Below are 14,014 nucleotides of genomic sequence, written 5' to 3'. Positions count from 1 at the left end.
CATAGCCTGTCTCCGATAAAGAGCAGGACTGGGAATGGAAGATTGGTGCAGCTGAATCATTAAGGTGCAGGGAGCGGATGTCGGTTCACACAAGGTAAAATACCTGCTCTCAAGGATAGAAGAATTAGGTCTTTTTTAGGATAAATCCAGACAACAGGTTCCGCTGCCTAAAGAGTACCTGCAGTAGTCCGAAAAATTGTGAAGCAGTCACTCACAAGATAGATTCAAATACACCAAATGACACTACCTATCATAAAGAAGCAGAAACTATTGGAAAAAGTAGCTGGTACATTTCATGCAGTTAACAATCCTTCATCAAAACATACAGTCAATAAAAAATAAAATATAATAATTTGAAGTAGACCTCCAGTATCTGAATTGCTCTGTAGTTTCTGTCACTGTGCACTGGTGTAGATACGCAGAAATACGCCATGTAATTGTATTGTTGTATCAATTGACAGACTCCTACTGTAGGATTCCTTCAAAGGGCAGAGGACTATGCATTTATGTCAGAAACTAAACACAGTTCAAATCAATAAATGATGTTAGTACAGCAAGTGAAGACAATTGCTTTGTAACATCAGCTATTGAATTAACAGGGATTGACACACCAAAAAATTAATCACGTTCTATGTGTATCAATAACACAGCGGTGTTGTGGACACTTTTTCAGTAAATTAACAAAAGTTACAAATAAAATACCCACAGCCTTGCTGCAGTGACATCCTTACTTCCACGGATCTCGCTCCATGTGCCGGCACCAGCGCCATAATGGAAAAGCCTGAAGATGGTCTGAGGAAAGGGCTGAAACCGGTTGCTAAAGAATAAAAATCTCAAAACGCGGTCGAGACTGTTTTTATTTCATTTTTAGCATGTTACTACAGTGACTGCGTCAATAATCGACCATGTGGTCATAGATGTGGACAAGAGAAAGTGTGATGAAGCTGTATAAGATCTTGAGTTATCGTGGTATTTCCGTCAAATAATAACAGCAAAACTGAGTATGGAAAAAATGCCTAATGCAGGTCTTAAAAGACATTTGTCAGAAATCAGAAAACAACATTTTGCAAGAGAACTAGGAAGCCAAAACTGAGATGTACTCTATGGAAAAAGGAATGTAAATTTTAATTTATCTAGATTCTCAAAGTTGTTTATATTGAACTTTGAAAATACTCTTCCAAAAGTACGCACATCAGTACCATTCTCTCATAAAACGGCCTCCAAAAACCTTAAGTACTTCAGTTCCACGAAAAAAGAATCATCATGAGCCAGAATTAGTAAATTTCTATCATAGGTACAAAAAGATGTATAGGAAGGTGTTGAGTGCTGCAAAAAAGGGAAAAACAAAAATTCCGAGAAACATGTTCTAATAATAGAGTCAATTGAACATCTCATGACTTTATTGCGACTGTACAGTATTGGTTGCCAATTATTAACATAAAAATGATCGTAAGCCTCAGACGAGATTTTATGTCCTGTATATCAAAAATTCCGAGACCTAGTTTAGCAACAGTAAATAGTTAAGCTTTAAGTACAATGATGTTACTACTAACCACAAAGCATGAAATCTAAAAAATAAGTCAGTATGCTTGGATAAAGTACCAATATGTATGTTGAAACAAGCAAACAGACAGACTCCCTTACCTAAATAATAAATGGATCATTTAAACCAGGAGATTTCCAGAGTATTTAAAACAAGCAAGAGCTGTACTTCTGCTGAAGACAGATAATTGAGGAAAGAAAGAAAACTACTGGCCTCTTTCCCTACTATTACCATTCTCAGAGATAATAGAATCAACTATGGATGACAAGTTAGTAAACCGCTTGAATAAATGAAACATTTTAGGTGAAGCACAGTTTGGTTTCCAAAGTGGTAGAAGGACAGAATCAGCCACAGTATAATTTACAAAAGTGGTACTTGCGCTTTTAACAAAGATGAGTGTGTCACAGACATATTTTTAGATCTTTCTAAGGCGTTTGATACGGTAGACCATAAGATTTTACTAAATAAGCTACGAGCATGAGGCACAAGAGCTGCAGATAATAATTGGTTCTGAGAATGAAAGGAGGTTTACAACTGGTCAAAATACAATAAAGTGACATTGAACATAAAGAAAACAAATATTATGAATTTCAGTTTGAAGAGGGAAAATAACACTGTTAAATTAAATATAGATGGCGCCTCTGTAGACTGCGTAACAAATACAAAATTTCGTGGAATTAATGTCGATTCTGAGTTGAAATGGTATGAACACCAAAGATACTTGTAAACATAATGTAATCAGCATGTTACGCCTTTAGAGTTATGTTAACAGTGTCCAACAACCAATGTCTTTTAATCACAGACTGGTTATGTAAACACTAAATTCTTAGCTATGGAGTTCTTTTCATGGAACAAATGCACAAAAGATGAACAGAGTTTCCAAACTATAGAAAATGACCATAATAATAACAACCAAAATTGGTAGTCGAGCCAATTGTGAAGATTTGTTCAGAACAGTGGAGATTTTAATCACATAATGTAAGCACTTTTACCATAGTACATTTACTAGTAGTATACTTCAAAAGTCACGTTGATAATTACTGCACAAACAGCTCTGTTCATGACCAGGAACCAAGAGTTAAACTAAACTTATACTTATCAAGAAAGAATAAACATAAAACGCAAAACAACATTTCTACTGAGAGTGAGAACAGTACAATAAATTATCCAAGAACAATAAAGTGATTACTAAAACAAACCTACTCAAAGAGTAATTAAAAATAATTATTAAACAGGGATATACATTGAAGGATTTCATAGAAAACGCGTAGTAGTGATTTGGTAAAAAATATAACACATTTAAACAATGATAACAACTATAGTAAAATATATATTATTTCACATAATACTTTCACACTACGTTTTTTCCTTTATTTTCCTCTTCTGTAGAAATTCACTGCGTAGGTTATGTAATGTATAATACCAAAAACGTACCCTCTTTCTGAGATCAATATAGAGGGATGCTGACTTCGTTTTTCAAACTAGCAAGTGGAAGGTTTCGGTACACAAAATGGAAACCAGGAATCATCTCTGTGGCCCTGACATCGCCTGATAGTGTGTTACATTGTGAATCAGTGTGTGTAGTATGTGCAGTGACTGGGAGTAGAAATGAATGAACACTGTAGCATTACACATTTACATTATTTAATAACTTCCATGCGAAACAGTATTGTGCACTTGGGATAAACCCGATGAGGTTGTACTGTTTCAAATAGACTGACCTTGTATCGGGGAGGGTGGAGGCTTCAATCTTCATCATTTATCCTGATGGTTCCTACTATAAAATCACTTCTCCCAACCTTCTCAAACTAGGCCTGTAAGTACACTGCTTGACAGCTGCTAAGAAACAGAGACATCATTGGACAGGAGTAATAACGGGAAATGATGGACCACATGAAGCACAGTATGTACGAAATAAAGGCGAAGTGTGACATTTATAACGAGAAATGGCACAGATTTCTCCACATGGGAAAACAGGATAACGTTCATGTTTGACACAGGTCGGACTCCCAACATAAAGGTCGATATCGGACTCTCAGTAAGGAGTATTTCCTCCTCCAGGCGCTAATGGACATTTTGCATCTGTTATTTACGCTGGCTGCCAAACTGTTGGGGAGTCGTTGGAGGATTTTGTCCCACTCCTTTCTAGATGTGGTATTCAGTTATTGCACGGTGCGGGTGTGGTGGTCGGAGGATGTACGTTAAGAAATACGTCTGCCAAGAGCATTCAATGCAAGCTCTATAGACTGTCCGAGGAATAGGAAGGTAAATCCTTACATTCAATGTTCTCACTTTCCAGTGTATCCAGCATCTGATCAGTCCAGTGTGATCGGGCACTGTCATCCATAAACAGGAAGTTGGACCTACTGCGCCTCTATACAGACGGACATGAACTAGAATAATGTCTGTGCAAAGCCGCTGTGTTGTAAAAGTCCCTCGCACAAAGATATACTATAGTATTCGGCCATTGTGATTTATGCCTGCCCACACCGTAGCCTCTGAGCCATACCGACGACTTTCATGAACTCATGAACATTGTCTGGTGTTTAACGTGTTCACCTCTCTCTCCACAATATCACCTGCCTCATTGAAGCCGGATTCGGCAGAGAGCATCAATCCGGGCCACTGTTGGTGACCTCAAACAACATACTCTCTAAACCAACGAACTCTTTCTGGAAGATGGCGTGGTTGAGCCTTCCGTACAAGCAAATCTGATTTTATCGCCGTGAGGTTTTTCTAGCGAGGACGGTTGTACCCAGGGTGGAATGCCTACTCCTTTTGGACACTAGGGCTACGTATCGCTCCTTCAGCGATGTAGTTTACCGTCTACGCCCATCGGTATCTCACAGCATTTCTACCTTCAGTGCCTTTTTTAACTGCGAGATGACACTTTTGGACGCGAGCTTTGCTGTGGCCACAGTAGAGACACTTTAACCGTCTTCGAGCCGTCCAGCTTTTCGTCCGCAATCGCAAGCATTCAAATGTGTTGCAGACATTTTGCTGTACCACATGGAATGTCGCACTAATCGGTTCCACTACAGCCTTCGTCAAACACGGTACAATATCAACTGTCGATTGCATACCGGCAGTTAATATGACCCGCCCTTTACATGTCATTTTACTGTCACTGGTTGGGTGTTCTGTTGCAGTTGTCGGTTATGCCATACCAAGTGGCAGTTGGCAAGTGTCATTGTTGTTCCTTAGTAATTGTCAAGCAGTGTATGTAAATGTCTATATACACGAATTACGTTGTTTTTATTGTTCTTAAATTGTAATACTAAGACATGCGTAAGATCTTGTAAAACTGATGTACTACTACTATTATAGTTGGAACACGCCGAGGAACGACCGCCCCGGACAGCAGGTGTTGGGTAGGCAGCTAGGCACAGGTAGCGCGGAGCCGCCGTAGGGTACCCCGGAAATGAGTGTGGGTCGTTAGCACTGCTTCGGCTCGCGTGACGGCAGCTGGACTTATCTATCACCTGAGCAGGGCGCCGCCGCTGCCGGCGCTGCTATCGCCTCTCGCTCCGCAGCAATATTCAGGACGTGCGCCACCACGAGCCGCGCTGCGGTTCAGTCGGTTAGCGCTCACTGCCTAACTGCCAGGCACGCGAGTTATAACAACAAGTGTTTACGTTTTACATACTGTAAGCCTATATATTACGTCAACTTTATCTTGCGAAATTTGCATGCAGATTGAGGTCCTGTTTGTGCTTACAACAGGAAGTGAAATGAATGAGGACAGCTTACGGCTTACGGGTTCTCCAACAGCCATTATAACGATTAATGAGACTGGTACCGGCCCGTACTGGTCTGGAATCCGAGAGAGAACATCATATCTTCTCTGACAGACATGAGCCGCATTTAGCGAACAGTCCAATAAATGACAAGCGTTATTTAGTTCCTGCTTCTACGACAGAATACAATCATCTTTTCTATATTTTAATAATCAATTTTCGGGAAAGTTGGTATTGTCAGAGTTTCACAGCGACTATACGTAGGTACTATTTCTTTTTGATCCAGCAGCTATATATGAAGAAAGTGTAATGTGCAAGAAGGTGGAAATTTGTGTTGGACGAGAAGCATGCTCGGATAGGCGAAGCCGTTGAGATGACCGCTCGCTTGTATATACGACTGCGGGATCGAAAACAGATGATGCCCCTTCTTACAGACATATCGAATGAACAGACACCATACATATAAATATACACACCTTCACAGTTATTATTGACTATTCCGTACAGATGCTCTCTTCGTCCGACCTCTTGCGGGATCAACGTGAGGCTGTAAGCTATTAGGGTTATGGACGGGGAATGCTGCAAGCAATTAGGGTAGTGGACGGGTAACGTCACGTATGCAGTGCGTGACAAGTTGCAAATTTCGGTTGGACGGGAAGCGTGCTCGGGTAGCCGAAGTGGTTAAGAGGACCTTCGCATGAAGTTGGAAATCGATGTTCGAGTCTCGGTCTGGCGCAAATTTTCACTTGCCGCCATTGCCGCCGTCACTGCCCGATGCCGCTAATGGCAGAATTTTAATTCTGTCAGTCCAAATTTAGGTTCGCTACATTGGATAAGGCGAATGCTGGAATGCTCCCTTTAAAAGAGAACTACCAATTTCATTCACCATCCTTCCCTAGTCCAAGCTTGTAATTCGTCTCTAATGACCTCATCGTTGACTGGAGGCTTAATCTTCAGCTTTCTTCGTTCCTCCCTTCCATCCTCCGATCACTCTATGGACAACAATGAATGAGGAGCGACGTGGCTGTAGCAGCGCAAGTATTCAAGCACTCAGTTTGAGTTCTTTAAGCAAGCATGTCAACTATTATAAACCAGCGATAAATCTGCTCGAGCAATATAGTGCATTACCCAATATTACGTAACTGCAACGTGGCTGCGTGATTAAATATTAAACCATGGAAACACCAGTTATTAAATTTGGAATATTTATCTGCACATATTACTAAATTCAACTCCCTCAGCGCGTTTTTCTGTCTTTGTGTGAAGGCTAATTTCATGAACTACTGTAGGCATTTTGATACGGTTTTCGCTAATTGACTGACTCACAAGGGAGGTTACAGTACACGCGTACAGCGGCAAAATGCTGTTATTGGAGAGGAGAAAGTGCGAATATGCTCCTGTTTAAAAGACCCTGATTGAAAAGTGGGGTTCCATCTGCCTCGTTCTATCTTCTCCGCCATCTTTAAAACTTTTTCCAGCAATTTTGTCATGCGAACATATTCTCGCTCATTTTTAACATCACTTCCACAAGCTCCCCTAACTCTAACTCGCCCACAACCACTAATCCATCGCTGTGAGTCGGTTCATACCCATCCATTCCCACTTTCCCATCCTCATTCAGCCCAGCTCATTTTCATTATTCCCTGTTTCTCTCTGTCACTGTCTCCTGTCACACAGCCTCCGTCTGCTTCGTTCTGTCCTGTTAACTACAGTCTCCGCTCACCGCCTCTGTCTCTCTCTTGCCTTCTCTTACTGCTGCTACCTCATTCACTCCTTTCCACTGCTGCTGTCCTCTCTCACTGTCACTGTCTCCTCCTTTTCACTGTCCTAGACTCCGTCTCTTCTTATCACTGTCTCTCACCCACTTCCACATTCTCTTTCTCTTTATTTCTCTCCTGCTGGCACTCCTCCACTCTTCTCCTACACTGTTCTGTCAATGTCAACTATATTCCGCGGCCACTGTGTCCTCTTCTTTCTCTTACAATGCCTCTCCCTCACAGCCTGTGTCTCCCTCTCTTCAGCATAGTAAAGCGCGAATATGTTGACACGCAAAATTTTTTGGAAAATGTTTAAAGATGCCACGTGCTGAGGAAGGTAGAATTAGGTACCCATTTTTCAGTCAGAGCAAAATCGCCTTTTTTGCTGTGATAGGAGCATTTTTCCGCTAGTCCCCTTCTTTTCCGTGATATAGCAGGGTCATTAAAATTTTGATTGTTGCCTATGTGAGATTGAAATAACGCCAAAAGTGTGTAATTTTACATCTCAGAGATGATTTTACATGTACAACAATTTCGCATGTACTTGAGTACTAAACTATATGCTTGACACAAGCCTTCCGATGATTACGGAGACACTTTACAGCGTATTTCTCCGTGCTACGTCGCTTAAAAAAAACCGCCTGTGAACAAATAGTGCCTCCATAAGCCCCTAAGGTGCACCGTAGACCACATCTAGCGCAGACAAAAACCAGCCCATTTGCCGAAGCTGGAGGAAGTGTGTGGTATCAAAAGAATTGACCGTGTAATGTAGATTAATTACAATAATACAATCCTTCCGTTGGTACACAAATGGTCCCTAGCCCAAGGGCTATCTAAACCACTTGCCCCTACCTATCACCAGCAGAAACCGAAGTATGAGTCCCGAAAAAATCCAGTTCTTATGCCCGAAGTCTTGTGGTAGTGCGATGGAGATATAGACGTACATGCGGAAACTAGCACTCCTTTCCCTAACAACCAGCAGAGCAATCATACACTGAAGCACCAAATAAACTGGTATGGGCATGCGTATTTAAATACAGTGATATGTAAACAGGCAGAATATGGCGCTGCGGTCGGCAACGCCTATATAAGACAACAAGTGTCTGGCGCAGTTTTTAGATCGGTTATTGCTGCTTGCTACAATGACAGATTATCAAGATTTAAGTGAGTCTGAACGTGGTGTTATAGTGGCCGCACGAGCGATGGGACAGAGCATCTGAGAGGTAGAGATGAAGTGGGGATTTTCCCGTACCACCATTTCACGAGTGTACCGGAGAAACATCGAATCTCCCACATCGCTGCCGCCGGAAAAAGATCCTGCAAGAACGGGACCAACGACGACTGAAGAGAATCATTCAGCGTGACAGAAGTGCAACACTTACGCAAATTGCCGCAGATTTCAATGCTGGGCCATAAACAAGAGTCTGCGTCCAAACTATTCAACGAAATATCATCGATATGGGCTTTCGGAGCCGAAGGCCCACTCGTGACCCTTGATGACAGCACGACACGAAGGTTTATGCCTGGCCTGGGGCCGTCAGCACCGATGTAGGACTTACACGTGCTTGCGGAGGCCCTACACGATATCAGGCAGTATACCAGTTTCTTTGGCTCTTCAGTGTAGAAGCCCGAGAGAACTGCTTCTGCCAGATAAACTCCAACTTCCACCGGCAAGCAACACTGCCGCCCACTGCGGTGGCCACGCGGTTCTAGGCGCTGCAGTCCGGAACCGCGCGACTGCTACGGTCTCAAGTTCGAATCCTGCCTCGGGCATGGATGTGTGTGATGTCCTTAGGTTAGTTAGGTTTAAGTAGTTCTAAGTTCTAGGGGAATGATGACCTCAGGTGTTAAGTACCATAGTGCTCAGAGCCGTGTGGGTGACTGGACACACGGAAAAGTATATAACACAAAACAGACTAGGGAATATCAATGACTATTTTGCTTGTATCCTATACGAAGTTTGTAAGATCGCAGAGGACTCAAACTACATGAAGATCTTTCAGAACATGCTGAGAATACTCATACTAAGTGTACCCTACACACCTGATAATAGTGGATAACGCATTTCATAAGATGAAGTACACATGCAACAGATCGATCATTTGAATAGGGTCCGCAGCTCGTGGTAGTGCGGTAGCGTTCTCGCTTCCCGCCCCGGGTTCCCGGGTTCGATTCCCGGCGGGGTCAGGGATTTTCTCTGCCTCGTGATGACTGGGTGTTGTGTGATGTCCTTAGGTTAGTTAGGTTTAAGTAGTTCTAAGTTCTAGGGGAATGATGACCTCAGGTGTTAAGTACCATAGTGCTCAGAGCCATTTGAACTTTTTGAATAGGATAGAGTAATACCGACGAGAGACGTGGCAAGCAGCCTTCGCCAGACGGAAATACATAGTCAACGACGTTACTTACTTACCTCGAGCAGAACTTCATTTCTTTTCCAAAGAAACTATTTAATTTCCAAGTAGCATATTGCTGTTTACGGAGTATTACATTTCGAGATTTAAAAATATGATTTTCTATGTTGTTATTTTCAAGGAAGGCAGAGAAGCCGGAATTAAATACTTCATAAAAAATGAAATTTTAATTTCGACAAGAATATCTTTTTTCAAGAATAGAAACTTACCTTTGTTTTAAGAAAGGACAAACTTTCAGTTTAACAAAAGAAGACACTTAATTTCACGTTTACATTACAAAGGCAAAGCGACAGTAAAGCAAAGAAGCTAGCTGAGGAAGGCAATAACGAAAGAGAATAGATGGTCGGTCTATAAAGGGAGAAGGAAGCCTACAAAAAAGATACCCCTCGTGTGTTACGGCGTCGCTTCCGGGACAGAGATGTGCGCTGGCGCCGGATCGAAACCGGATTATGGACGAAGGTCGGTGTGCCGACCAGTCTGGGTGTGGTTTTTTGGTGCGTTTCTGCATCCCAGTAAATGAATACCGAGCTGGTATCCACGTTATGGCTCAGTTAGACAATTCGCAAATACTTAGAAAACTTTCGCTCACTTCCACTTCAGTAATACTACACGCAGACAGTTGGAGTTTGAAGTAAACGTACTCCGTCGCAGTGGGGGAGGGGGTGGGTGTCACGGGGTGGCGACGGGAACGGCATCTGGCCGCCCCGTGAATTCACAGTGTCAAATCCGGTCACAGCTACGCCAGCCATGCCGCGATGCGGGACAACGGCGCACGAAAAAGCAATAACCCATTGCCGGCCGGACATTGTCGGCTGCCACTGTATGGCCACTTCCGCTACGCTAAGCATTGTGCCTACCAGTGCGAAAATTTCATCTATACCGAGAAAAAACCTAATTTTTGGCCTCATTTAAACCTGCGAACAGATTTTTGACATGCTCATAGACACTACAGTAATAATTTTTTTAATTTGAAAACTTTTGCAAAATTCTGGTAGAATAAGGGGACTTAAAACTTCATGCTTAATAGAAGCCAAAAATTGAGAAAATTAGATCAAAAAACTCAAAGAAATAAACGTCCTTGTAAGATACTTACACTCGTACAGTGCAAACGCGGAACCACACGTATCTTTGGAAAGCTCGACTGCCGATCAAAATATTTTTGTTAACGGCAAAAAAAAAAAAAAAAAAAAAAAAAAATTTCTGTAAGTTCAATAGTTTTACCATTATCACCTGATACGTTTCAAGCTGTTTCCTAGAAAGGAAGATATCACTCGTTAAAAAAATTGGTAGCTCTGACACTAATTAATGTCAACAATTTTTTAAACATACTTAGAGACATTATAGTAGTCTAAGATGTTTGAATTTCAGATTTTTAAGTACTTTTTCTTGTAAATAGAGGCTTTAAAGCGATTTTCTATCGCTGCGAATAACAGAGTGCTTACAGACAGTGCCTGGTGCGATAATATCTCAACTACAACACAAACGTCAGGTATCAGCTAATTTAAAGCAGCCTATAATCGAGGTGGCAATGACGTTAGCGTCTTGACACTGGGAGTGTGAAACTCTCCTTCACATGGTTCCACGTTTTTCTTCTGCAATTCCTTCAATGGTAAGTTTTACTGCATACATAGTGGGTTTCAGTAGTAGCGGAGGTCCATTTGGGTGCTCGATGAACTTCACTGAGCTGGTCGCACAGGAACTCCATCCGAACAACGACAACACAAATGTGCGGTAGAGGCAACACGCTCTCTACAGCAATTCGTCGAACATGGGTGGGGAAATCTTGCAGATATGTGTGCAATAGAATGAATTTTTCACTCTGCCGCGGAGTGTGCGCTGATATGAAATTTAGTGGTAGATTAGAACTGTGTGTTGGACTGAGACCCGAACTCGGTACTTACGACTTTCGTGTGCAAGTGCTACAGAACTTTTCTTTTTTAATAGGGAAAAGTTTAAGTTTGTTCGACACAGATTTTTTCCTTAACAACTGTGGAAGAAAGTTTTTCGTGGGAATCAATCCCAATGCGGAAATATGTATATCTGACACTTTGTGAAGGATAATGTCCTAGATTCAGAAGAATATATTTCTCCTGTACACTTCTATATAATATATATTTACTAAGATGCTATCTGTTCTTTCGGACATCTTCTTCTTTTGTGCGAATGCACAAACAGTGCCCGAACTCTTACGGGAATCGGCAACGCGCCGCGAGTAATGAGTATAATGGTTCGGACATCTTCTTCTTCTGTGCGAATGCACAAACAGTGCCCGAACTCTTACGGGAATAGGCAACGCGCCGCGAGTAATGAGTACAATGGGCGGGGGAACTACGAATGTAGTGCGGGACAATTCGTTGAGAATGTGGGTTTCGCGGGAGGCGTGCCAAAGATAAATCCCTGCAGTCGCGCTATCCTCTGTGTCCTCGGTGGCTCAGATGGATAGAGCGTCTGCCATGTAAGCAGGAGATCCCGGGTTCGAGTCCCGGTCGGGGCACACATTTTCATCTGACCCTGTTGACGTATTTCAACGCCTGTAAGGAGCTAAGGGTGTTCATTTCATTGTAATTTCATTCTAACGAGCTGCTTGGTCACCGATGCTACCTGTTCTTTCGGACATGTCCGAAAGAACAGATACCATCTTAGTAAACCTACAGAGGTGGTCGTCCAGATTGCTGTGCACACCGGTCCTCTAATACCCAGTAGCAAGTCCTCTAGCATTGATCTATGCCTGTATTCGTCATGGTGTCGTATCCACAAGTTCATCAAGGCACTGTTGGACCAGATTGTCCCACTCCTCAACGGCGGTTCGCCGTAGATCCCTCAGAGTGGTCGATGGATCACGTCATCCATAAACAGCTCTCTCCAGTTTATCCCGGGCATGATAGATAGGGTTCATGTCTGGAGAACATGCTGGCCACTCTAGTCATGCCATGTCGTTATCCTGAAGGAAGTCATTCACAAGATGTGCACGATGTGGGCGCGAATTGTCGTCCATGAAGACGAATGCCTCGCTAATCTGCTGCCGATATAGTTACACTATCGGTCGGAGGATGGCATTCACGTATCTTACAGCCGTTACGGCGCCTTCCGTCACCACCAGCGGCGTACGTCGGTCCCTAATGTCACCTCCCCCCCCCCCCCCCCAAAAAAAACAGCACGATACCTCCATCTTGCTGTACTCACCAGACAGAGTGTCTAAGGCGTTCAGTCTGACCGGGGTGCCTCCAAACACGTATCCGACGATTGTCTGGTTGAACACATATGCTTCACTCATCAATGAAGAGTGCATTCGAAATGTTTTTGGGCTCATCTGCTCATCTGTACCGCGCTGCATGGTATCGTGGTTGCAAAGATGAACCTCGCCATGGACGTCGGGAGTGAAGTTGCGCCGGCCTTTGTGGCCAGGCGGTTCTAGGCGCTACTGTCTGGAACCGCGCTACCGCTACGGTCGCAGGTTCGAATCCTGCCTCGGGCATGGATGTGTGTGCTGTCCCTAGGTTAGTTAGGTTTAAGTAGTTCTAAGTTCTAGGGGACTGATGACCTCAGAAGTTAAGTCCCATAGTGCTCAGAGCCATTTGAACCATCTGAAGTGAAGTTGCGCATCATGCAGCCTATTCAAGCATTATTTAACATGGTGGTGTTGCTGTCAGGGTTCTTCCGAGCCAGAATCCGAAGGTGGCTGTCATCCACTGCAGTAGTAGCCCTTGGGCGGCCTGAGCGAGGCATGTCAACTCAGTTACTGTCTCTCTGTATCTCCTCCATGTTCGAACAACATCGCGTTGGTTCACTCCGGGACGATTGGACATTTCCCTTGTTGAGAGCCCTTCCTGGCACAAAGTAACAATGATGGCGCGATCGAATCGCGGTACTGACCGTCTAGGCATGGTTGAACTACATACAACACGAGCCGTGTACCTCCTTCCTGGTGGAATGACTGAAACTGATCGGCTGTCGGATTCCCTTAGTCTAACAGGCGCTGCTCATGCATGGCTGTTTACATCTTTGGGCGAGTTTAGGGACATCTCTGAACAGTCAAAGGGACTGTGTCTGTGGCAGAATATCCGTATTCAACGTCATCTCCAGTACTTGTGAGAACCGCGATGATGCAAAACTTTTTTTGATGTATGTATTTAAGCAGCGGGAGAAACGTATTTGTTTACTACAGTACCATCAAATAAGGATAGTACTGAATTACGCTTGATACCTACAAGCCATTATTTCGTAGGCCTTAACAAAAAGAACCAGTATATCTAACACAATCTATCAGAAAATGAGATGGGTATGAAAAAGTCATGTTATAATAGGTGCATCGCTACTTTTTTTCCTTATGTGGAACTTTAAAGTCAATGTGCCAACTTAGTCACTAGAAGCCGATCTGCTAAAAAGTATCGGGATGCCCTGCTGGCTACAAATACCATAAAGCTGCCGCATGGTAAATTAATATTGTACTCTGGTTTCGAGATACGGGCAGCTGATCGGCCCTGTACTGAGTGCATTTCGTGAGGTGCTGCGTCCCCTGCTTCTCTCATCTCGCCGCCGTGACTTAAGCACACAGAGATGCTGTTA

General features: G+C 43.1%; 1 long non-coding RNA gene and 1 other non-coding gene across 2 annotated transcripts in view; one reads left to right on the top strand and one right to left on the bottom strand.

Annotated features, from left to right (window-relative positions):
* LOC126474006 (uncharacterized) overlaps positions 1 to 14,014 on the bottom strand; it is a 398,394-nt gene that overhangs the window by 216,916 nt on the left and 167,464 nt on the right. The window lies entirely within an intron of this gene.
* On the top strand, positions 11,869 to 11,942 carry Trnat-ugu (transfer RNA threonine (anticodon UGU)). Its single transcript has one exon. It is a non-coding gene; the product is annotated as a tRNA-Thr (tRNA).

The sequence above is a fragment of the Schistocerca serialis genome, chromosome 4 (assembly GCF_023864345.2).
Source record: "Schistocerca serialis cubense isolate TAMUIC-IGC-003099 chromosome 4, iqSchSeri2.2, whole genome shotgun sequence".
Lineage (NCBI taxonomy): Eukaryota > Metazoa > Arthropoda > Insecta > Orthoptera > Acrididae > Schistocerca > Schistocerca serialis.
The sequence above is the reverse complement of the archived record's forward strand: the minus strand, read 5'-3'. Positions and strand labels throughout refer to the sequence as shown.